General features: G+C 44.1%; 1 protein-coding gene across 26 annotated transcripts in view; it reads right to left on the minus strand.

Moving 5' to 3' along the window:
• Positions 1-9,486, minus strand: part of ABLIM1 (actin binding LIM protein 1) — a 219,703-nt gene that overhangs the window by 132,795 nt on the left and 77,422 nt on the right. The window lies entirely within an intron of this gene.

The following is a 9,486-nucleotide window of genomic DNA, read 5'->3' on the forward strand; positions in this document are numbered from 1 at the left end:
CGAGTCGGGCTCTGCACTGACAGCATGCAGCCTGCTGGGGGATTCTCTCTCTCCGCTCCCCTCTCTCTTTCTTTCTCTCCCTCTCTCTCAATATATAAATAAATAAACAAAAATAAGTTTGATGTTTACAGGCTCTCTTGGTGAACTGAACATTATAGGGGCCAAAGGGTTTTTAAAAGCCATCAAAAGGCGGCATTTTCCATATCCTCTAACACGGAGCCGAGACTCATATTGCTATGCGGTAACGGTCTCTATTAAAATTGTCCGATATGACAATTTCTGCAATGCTACCTTGGGGGAAGGGTTTACATGATCAGAGTTTAAAAATTTTCCACAGACACCCAATGTTCAGAAGTCTTTTTAAAGCTATGTGGCTATAAATAACATATTAACAGTAATTCCATTTTCGAAAAGGAATAGCTACTATAATTAATGTTTAAAAATGCCATCTTTCAAATGTCAGTGGGAACATCGTGGTCCCATTTGCTTTTGTAGGCAGGTGTTCGCCTGAACGAAGGCCAGTGTCACCTCTCGCTGCACCCCCTGTCTTCACCATCCGCTGCCTTGAATAATGCAGCCCCTACCCCTGAACCAAACTAGCACGTGCCCCACTTCCAGTCCTGGGAAGGTTATTAAGTTTTCTGGAGGGTCCGTGCTTTATTAGATGCTGTTTCCTCCCTGGCAACATCCAGACCGCTGAGCTCTGGGTGGCCTCTGCAGCCCCCGACTCAGCACGCCTGGACCCTGGACCACTCGCTTGCACCTGTCTGTGGCCAGTGACGGTCCCACTAGTAGGCGCATAGCTTGCCACAAGATCACAGGTTCTTTAGAGGTAGGTACCGTGTCATATATACCTCTCAACCCTCTACAGAATGGCACGCCAAATGGGTATGTGATAGATGCTCTATAAACATTTCACATGGTAAAGATCTGAAGGCCTCAAGCGTCAACATTCCTGGGTTGATTTACACAAAGATCAAGGGACTTTTAGTAAGAAAAGAATGCTATTCTTTGGAATAATGAAGTCCATTTAATTGACTTTTATTGCTCGGAGGAATTAAGTGGTGGCTGGATTTTTAGCCATTATCTGTTGGCTCAAACTGCTCTTTTTCGAGAGGTGGGGGTGGGGTGGGGGGTCGTTCCTGACCCCCCGCCCCCCCCCCCCCCCACCACCACACCAAGATCGTCCTGCCGCAGGCTCGCGGTCTTTGTTCACGCAGCCCTTTTTATTTTTCCTTTGTTGGACTGATCGCAGTTGGTAAGTCACATTTGTATGGTTATTTGACTGTCTGATTAATGTCCTGTCTTCGTCCATGCAGGTTGCTATTGCAAAACACTGTAGACTGGGTGGGTGTCTTATGAACAACAGTTTTGCAGGCTGGGAAGTCCGAGGAAGCAGACAGACAAACAGGTGAGGCCTGGGCATGAGGCGCTCTAAGGGTTCAGTGTCAGGAGATGAAAAGAACCACCGTATAACTGGCTCAAGGCTTGCTTTAAAAATGCCTGAGGAGGGGCACCTAGCGGGGCCCAGTCAGTTGAGCATCCGACTCTTGATTTCAGCTCAGGTCACGATCTCATGGTTTGTTGAGTTGGAGCCCTGAGTCAGGCTCTATGCTGTCAGTACAGAGCCTGCTTGGGATTCTCTCTCTCCCTCTCTCTCTCTCTCTGCCCCTCCCCTGCTCATTCTCTCTCTTTTTCTTTAATGTTTAACAAACATTAAAAAAATGCCTACGCAAAGTCTCAGTTTTCCTCCCTCCTCTATAAGCACTCCCATAACCTCTGTTGTACAAATCATTTTCTTAGAAATAGTCTACTGTTTCAATCAAGCTGGGTCAACTTCAGCCTACCCTGTCTCAAGAAATAAGTTTTCAAGGGGCGCCAGGGTGTCTCCGTCGGTTAGGCATCCGACTTCGGGCCCAGGTCATGACCTTGCGGTTCGCGAGTGCGAGCCCTGCGTCGGGCTCTGTGCTGACAGCTCAGAGCCTGGAGCCTGCCTCAGATTCTGTGTCTCCCCCTCTCCCTCTGCCCCTCCCCCGCTCACTCTCGGTCTCATTCTCTCTTTCAAAAATAAATAAAAACATTTAAAAAATTAAAAAAAAAAAAAGAAAGTTTTCAAGGACGTGAACTGAGAGTTGTCAAGAACCGTAGAGAACGTGAGATTTGCCTTAGAGGCTAACAAATGAGCGGGCCCTAGTTTTATGGGTGCCGGCAGAAGACATCGACCCCTGGGTCAGGAGTGAAAGACTTCAATACTTACAGCAGTCAGTGTAAGCTCCGTGTCCCTTACTGGTTTTCCAAGCCCCGTAAGTCCCCAGAAGCAAGAGAAGTAAATGCATGTGCGATGAGTGTGTGTCACAGCTGAAGAATCGTGAGCTTTAGGAAATCCCAATCTTTTATAATGAGCTACAAGCAAACCTGTCCAACCTTTGCTCCAGGTGCAGATATGATCTCTATGACACGAGGCAGCAAACAAATCTACCCTCTGCTCCAGGCGGAGACACTATCTCTATCTTCCAAGGCTGTTGGCAGTACAAACAACCTTGAAAAGAAAATTCAGAACAAATGGCTTACTGGCACCCCTGCTCACAAGAGGCCCCTGGATAATTCCGTCCCAGTAAGAGTCAGTTAAGCAGCGTATTTTGGAGAACTTATGAGCGCTCATTCTGTTCCAGCTTGGAATTCAAAACCTCAACTCTTTAAAAAAAATCTACCTTGTATTTACTTCATGGGTAACACTTTCAGATGGTACAAAATTCAAAAGGATTGTCCTTTATAGACAAAAGATGGCATACAAGTGGTTTCTCGTTTGCTGTGAGAAGGGACCATATTTGTAAAAGAATGGTTTTCCCTGCATGCTGGTTAATTCTGCCTTTTAATCAATTTCTGAATGACTAATATTCTCTCAATAGGTATTAAAAGCCCAACCTCGGCTCTTAGGAGATACAAGAAACTGCTTCCATTCTACTCACTGGGGTTTCATCGGCTTTCTACTTGGGCCTGAAAATAACCCATATCCAGTCTGCCCAGGCAAACCCGGAGGGGAAAGCATAGGATCTAGAGCAGTATAAAAAAAAACTCAGCAGCAGCAACACCTACCCCACAGCTGCCTGGCTGGAGCCTTCGGCACAGTCTCTTAGCTGTCCTACCTGTCAGCAGGCACGCAGCTCTGTCGTCAATGACAGCAAGCTGTGCTCACACCCCTTCTTGTATTGTATTTTATTGCATTATTTATTTAATTTACATCCAAGTTAGTTCGCATACACTGCACTAATGATGTCAGGAGTAGATTCCCGTGATTTATCCCCTATGTGCGCACACCCAGTGCTCATCCCAACAAGTGTCTTCCTTAATGCCCCTTGCCCATTTAGCCCAACCCTCCTCCTGCAACCCCGCCAGCAGCCCTCAGTTTATGCTTTGTATTTAAGAGTCTCTTCTGTTTTGCCCCCCTCCTTGTTTTTATATTCTTTTTACTTCCCTTCCCTTAAGTTCATCTGTTTTGTATCTTAAATTCCGCATGAGTGAAGTCATATGATATTTGTCTTTCTCTAATTTCGCTTAGCATAATGTACTCTAGTTCCATCCACATTGTTGTAAATGGCAAGATTTCATTCTTTGTTATTGCTGAGTCATACTCCGTTGTGTGTGTGTGTGTGTGTGTGTGTATACACCACGTCTTCTTTATCCATTCATCTGTCGATGGACATTTGGGCTCTTTTCTATACTTTTTCCATATTTTGTCGATAATGCTGCTATAAATATTGGGGTTACACCCCTTCTTTTTGGAAGATGATGTTATTGTCTAATAACCAGGTGAGGACATTTATCACCTTAAGCACTTGACCAATCTCGTTGACTAGCTATGCCATTGGAAACACTTACGAATACTCATCCAAAGAAATACATGGCCATCGTTCCTCTGTTCATTCACTCAGTCATTCATTCCCCTTATTGAGCATCTACCATGTTGGGCATTGTGCGAGGCTCCGGGTATACGGCAGCGAACAAAACAGACCAAAATCTCTGCCCTCTAGGAGCTTACTCTCTAGTAGAGGGTGAAGACAAATGAGTAATATATGTTACATAATGATAAATGTTCAGAGAGAAATGTGATATAGGGAATAGTTAAAATCTCATATAGGACAGTAGAGGAAAGGCACACTGAAAACAAAATATTTGCCCAATGGCCCCTCTTGATCCCCTGGTCCTCAATCTTTTCTAAACGCTCTAGAACTTTGGGGCAGAAAAAATGAATTCAGGGCATTAAACAAATGCTTGAGATAAATAATAAAAATTATAGCAAACAATCTAATGTATCAATATGATGAACTGTATATATAATTACAATTAAATATTGAATATAAAATTCATTAAATATATAGTTAACTAAATATTACCTATGTAATATTTCAATGGATTTCTTATTCTCTTGTTGAGCATTATTACAACTGTGATGAAGACAATGTGATAATTAAAAAACTATCACGTCACTGGATCAATATCAGAATGAGCAGAGAGCATTAAGGAAAAAAATTTCTAAGTTGGTGAGATGATCGCTGCTAATTGGAAAAGACGAGAAACACAACTACCGAGTACTGAAGACAGAGCACAGCACCGCCCAGAACCCTGCAGCTGTATTTTACTCCCATCGGGTTGTTACAAAGAATAACAGAAGCTTTGGGGATCTCCTTTTCTTTTAATTATAGAAACTATCTGTTAATTGAAACATTTTCCTCATCTCGTTAGCAGGTGGGTATGTTTCCCAAGGTTACAAATGGAAACTGGTTCTACTTCCTTCAGATGCTGGCATTCTTTATTGCCTTTTCTGAGGGCAATGCCACTCGCAATCATCTAGCTTCAGTCACTACCTAGATGCCAAAACACTGTCAAATCCTTCTTCCAGAGGAGCCTGGCTGGCTTGGTCAGTAGGGCATGTGACTCTGGATCTCAGGGTCATGGGTTTGAACCCCACATTGTGGGTAGAGTTTACTTTTTTTATATACAAGGAAGAAACTTTTATTTATTTATTTTTAAGTTTATTTATTTATTTAGGGGAGTGGAGTGGCAGAAAGAGAGAGAGAGAGAGAGAGAGAGAGTGAGAGAGAGAGACAGAATCCCAAGCAGCCGGGATATGTCAGCACAGAGCCATATGCAGGGCTCGGACTCAAGAACCTGTGAGATCCTGACCTGAGCAGAAACCAAGAGTCAGATGCTTAACCAACTGGTCCACCCAGGCACCCTGGGGGTAGAGTTTACTTAATAAAAATAAATAATTAAAAAAAAAACAACAACCTTCTTCTCAACACAAACCATGATCTACCTCTTGAGTGCTAAACCTACTGGACTCTGAATGCACCATGTGTCCTCAACCTCAGTGTAGCCCAGAGAGGCTGAACTCTCTGCCTTGAACTACCCTGTCCAGTGCTCCTGCACTTCTTTAGTGGGCAGCAGCCATCTGTCCACACAGGCAGTCCAACTGGAACCCTGGATCCTTCTTCATTCCTCACATACGGTCACCAAATCCTATCAACCTTAACTTTCAGTGTCTCTTAAATCTCCCCCCATTCTCCTGCTGCTATCCTACACTATTTCCAAATCAACTACTATCCTCTCACCCCCGAGTCTCTCTGCCCCTTATCTATTTCTCCATCTCAGCACTTATTACCCAGTATCATAAATGTTGCTTATTTGTATGTCTCTCCAAATACCCTATGAGATCTTCGAGGACAAGCATGGTATGCTGTCTCTTCCTATTTTCAGCACTTAGCATAATATCCCACAAGGAGGATGTGTCCAGTTAACATTTTCTAATCGGATAAATAACTCCTACACCATCAGATCCTAAGATGTCAGACACTTTAGGGAGTGAGATGGGTTCACCGACAAAACTCTGGCTCACCAACCTTGATTCTGTTAGAGTTAACCCTGCGAACTCATGGACTGATCACTGGCTGAAGTCTGTGCTCTGAACTCTAGTTCCTCCAAAGTAACCCTTTCCTACCTTCATACACATCTGGCTCTCATGTAAGATGTTTGGTGTCCTCTTTCTCTGTCTCCTTGCAAAACCCAATCCTAGGGAAAGAGTTCATTTCTGCTTTTTATTCCCATAGGTATCTGCATTTTAGGACGTTCTTTCTAATTGTGGAAGGCTACTTCTGGTCCCATTCAAGAACTATGAGGCTTTGGCAGCAAGGTATGTGAGTGAAGGAGAGTAGGGCGTGAGGGAGGGGAGAGAACTTGAGGGAGAAACTCTGCCTGGCCCCCAAATCACAGTCAGAACCTGAATGTTCTTCCTCTGCAATTGGCCAGCTCTCACCCAAAAGCCCAGGCTGGTTTCAGCAACTTCTCTGTCCCCCAAATCCTCTGTCCTGGGATATTAGCTCACTATCCAGACATGGCATTTTGGCTTTAGATGTAATGGGAAGAAAGAAAAAAACTTCTTTTAAGACTTAGCTGCAGTCTGGGCCATGGGGGTTAAGAGGAAGACCACATTCCTTAAGGAGAAGACTTCTGTTTCTTCTGGGAAACCATCCTAATGGATTCATAAGAAGTAGAAACTCTAAGACAATGTGGAGTCAGGAGGGCGAGGGAGAAGGAAATGGGGGTCCCAGGGACGGAGGGGAGAAGGGTCTTTGTAGAGAGAGGAAGACCTACCAAGATGGTGGCAGGTGGAAGTTCTGAGTAAGTATGAGAAATGGCCCCGGTCTGTACTTCCTGTTCACTTTTTATGTAAACCTAAAACTACCCTAAAAATAAAAGTCTAGGAGCGCCTGGGTGGCTCAGTCGGTTAAGCATCCGACTTCAGCTCAGGTCACGATCTCATGGTCTGTGAGTTCGAGCCGCGCGTCAGGCTCTGGGCTGATGGCTCAGAGCCTGGAGCCTGCTTCCGATTCTGTGTCTCCCTCTCTCTCTGCCCCTCCCCCGTTCATGCTCTGTCTCTCTCTGTCCCAAAAATAAATAAACGTTAAAAAAAATTTTTTTAAAAATCAAAGTCTATTAATAGATAGATAGATAGATAGATAGACAGACAGACAGATAGGAGGGGCACCCGCTAATGAGAAACTTCTTGTTTTGGACATGGTCTGAGAATATCAGGACAGTCTTGCCTGTTCTGGGCTATAACTTCCTTCCATTATCCCAAACCTTCAGTAAAGTCTGCTGAAAACAGCTGCCTTATGTTGGTGGGATCTTGGGAAATAAAGAGGCATGGTGGCCAGTGTGAAGTGAAGCAATGCCCAAGGAGCAGCATTCCAAAAGGGAGACCAAGAATTTGGTATTGGCAAGAAGTTGGAGCAAGAGGGGACCACAAGAATGCAAATCTCAAGGGCTCTCTAGAGCTGGGCTTCCCATACTGTAGCCACTAACTACAAAGGGCTACTGAGCACTTGAAACGTGACCAGTCCAAACTGAGATGTGCGATTCAGCACGTATGAAAAAAAAATAATGTCAAATATTTCAATAATTTTTATATTAATTACATGTTGAAATAACATTTCGCGTATGTAGAGATAAATAAAAGACACTCTGAAGGTTCATTGCACCCATCCCTTTATGCCTTTTTAACACAGCTATTCAAAAATTTACAATTCCGTACATGGCTCGCATAGTATTTCTATTTGGGCAACATCACTCTAGAATCTTGGGGAAAAGGAATGGACTTGCTAGGGTATAACGAATGAGGTGCATACGCCATTTTCTTTGGGTATTAAAGAAAAGGGTAACCCCAGGAATTCGGGACATAGGAAAATAGACATTGACAGATCAAGTGTGAGAAAATACAAATTTATAGGAATAGAAGACATTTATTTTAGTAAAGTTTTGTTAAACTAAAAATAGTTCCTACAAATAGCAAGTTCTCCTAAAATATGATTCAATTTATATAAACACTCGACTTTTCAGGAACACATTTGTAGTATGAAATAAAGTATATGGGAAAACGTCCCAACATAAGTAACTTACATTCAGCCCTTAGGTTTAAACTAGAAAAGAAAAAAAAGCAAGGAAGCTTCCCATGGGGGATAAACAAACATGTCTTCTAATACCTTAGTGTGCTGAACAGTGACAACCCAGACCTGAGACTAACGCTTGGTACTTTCCATTAGAAATACAGAGGGCACCTGGATGGCTCAGTTGGTGAAGTGTCCGACTCTTCGTTTTGGCTGATGTCATGATCTCACAGTGCACGAGTCTGAGCCCCACGTTGGGCACTGTGCTGACAGCTTGGTGCCTGCTTGGGATTCTCTCTCACCTTCTCTTTCTGCCCCTCCTCCACACTCTTTCTCTCAAAATAAACATAAAAAAAAAAATACAGAATACATGCAAAGCCACCATTGTGTGTGGACCATATTTATTTCAAACCAAATCTAAATCTACTCCTTGCGCCATGTCTCAGGCAATTTATGAGCAAAAAATGAAACAGAATATAATGCCTGGCTCTCAGTTAACCAATCTGGATGTAACCAGAAAACACCTCTTCTCTGACATGGTAGGAGGCTCTAATTCAGTACCTCTGGGTTCTCTATTATACACATTGTTATGTGTATACGGAATCGGCAAACCTCGGACCTAGGATGACTTAAATATCCCATGGTCTAGTCTCTTTGTTGTACAGATAGGGACATGGGGCCACGGAGAGACGTAAGTTGCCTGAGATCACAGAGCTGCTCGGTGGCAATGGTAAGACTCAAGCCACGCAGAGTGGCAGCACGGTCAGCACCCTGGGTGAGACCGTGATGTTTCTGGATGGCCAACTTGAGTCATCTGAAAATGATGTCTGGTACTTACTCCTAGGTGTTTGCAGAAGGACTGAAGAATCCTTCTCTATAGAATGCGCATTGCAGCCCTTTGTCATGCTCAATGGGAGCTAAACTGATGTCCTCCCCTCCCCTTCCATCTTCTTACCCAGCCATTTGTCAGTGCTCTTTCTCCTGAAAAGTTTACCCACGGTGAAACGATCAGCTGTGGACTCCAGATAAGGCCCTGCCCCTCCTGTTTTCATGTATTTCATAGTCACCTGGTAGCCTGGAGTCCACCTACCAAAGATGGTCAAGGATGGATGGCTTAAGATGACAATGCTGAGTTCATACCGTGAGAAGACACCAAGAAGGAAATGCTCATCCAGGGAGGAGAGCGGCCAGCGTGTGCAGAGGGCAGGGTGAGCTACAGAGAAGGCTCATGGTCTTGTCCCTCCTCCTGTACCCCTCAACCCAGCCTGAGCTCCCCACCTGCCCTCAGCTCAAACAAACACACAAAGCCACTATCCTCTTCGTCTCTTTTCCCGCTCAGTCCTGCCCTGGCTCCAGAATAACAGGGCAGCGTATTTCATCCCAAGACACCAACAGTTAGAAACCCCAAAAGGGAGACTTGTTAATGGAAATCAGTCTCAACTTGCTAGCTTCTTGGAGGCCTTCCAAGTGTTGTTGATTAATTCTCACTTCTCAATACACACACACACACACACACACACACACACACACACACACACACACA

This window comes from Herpailurus yagouaroundi, unplaced genomic scaffold (assembly GCF_014898765.1).
Source record: "Herpailurus yagouaroundi ecotype Mexico unplaced genomic scaffold, PumYag 163, whole genome shotgun sequence".
Classification (NCBI taxonomy): domain Eukaryota; kingdom Metazoa; phylum Chordata; class Mammalia; order Carnivora; family Felidae; genus Herpailurus; species Herpailurus yagouaroundi.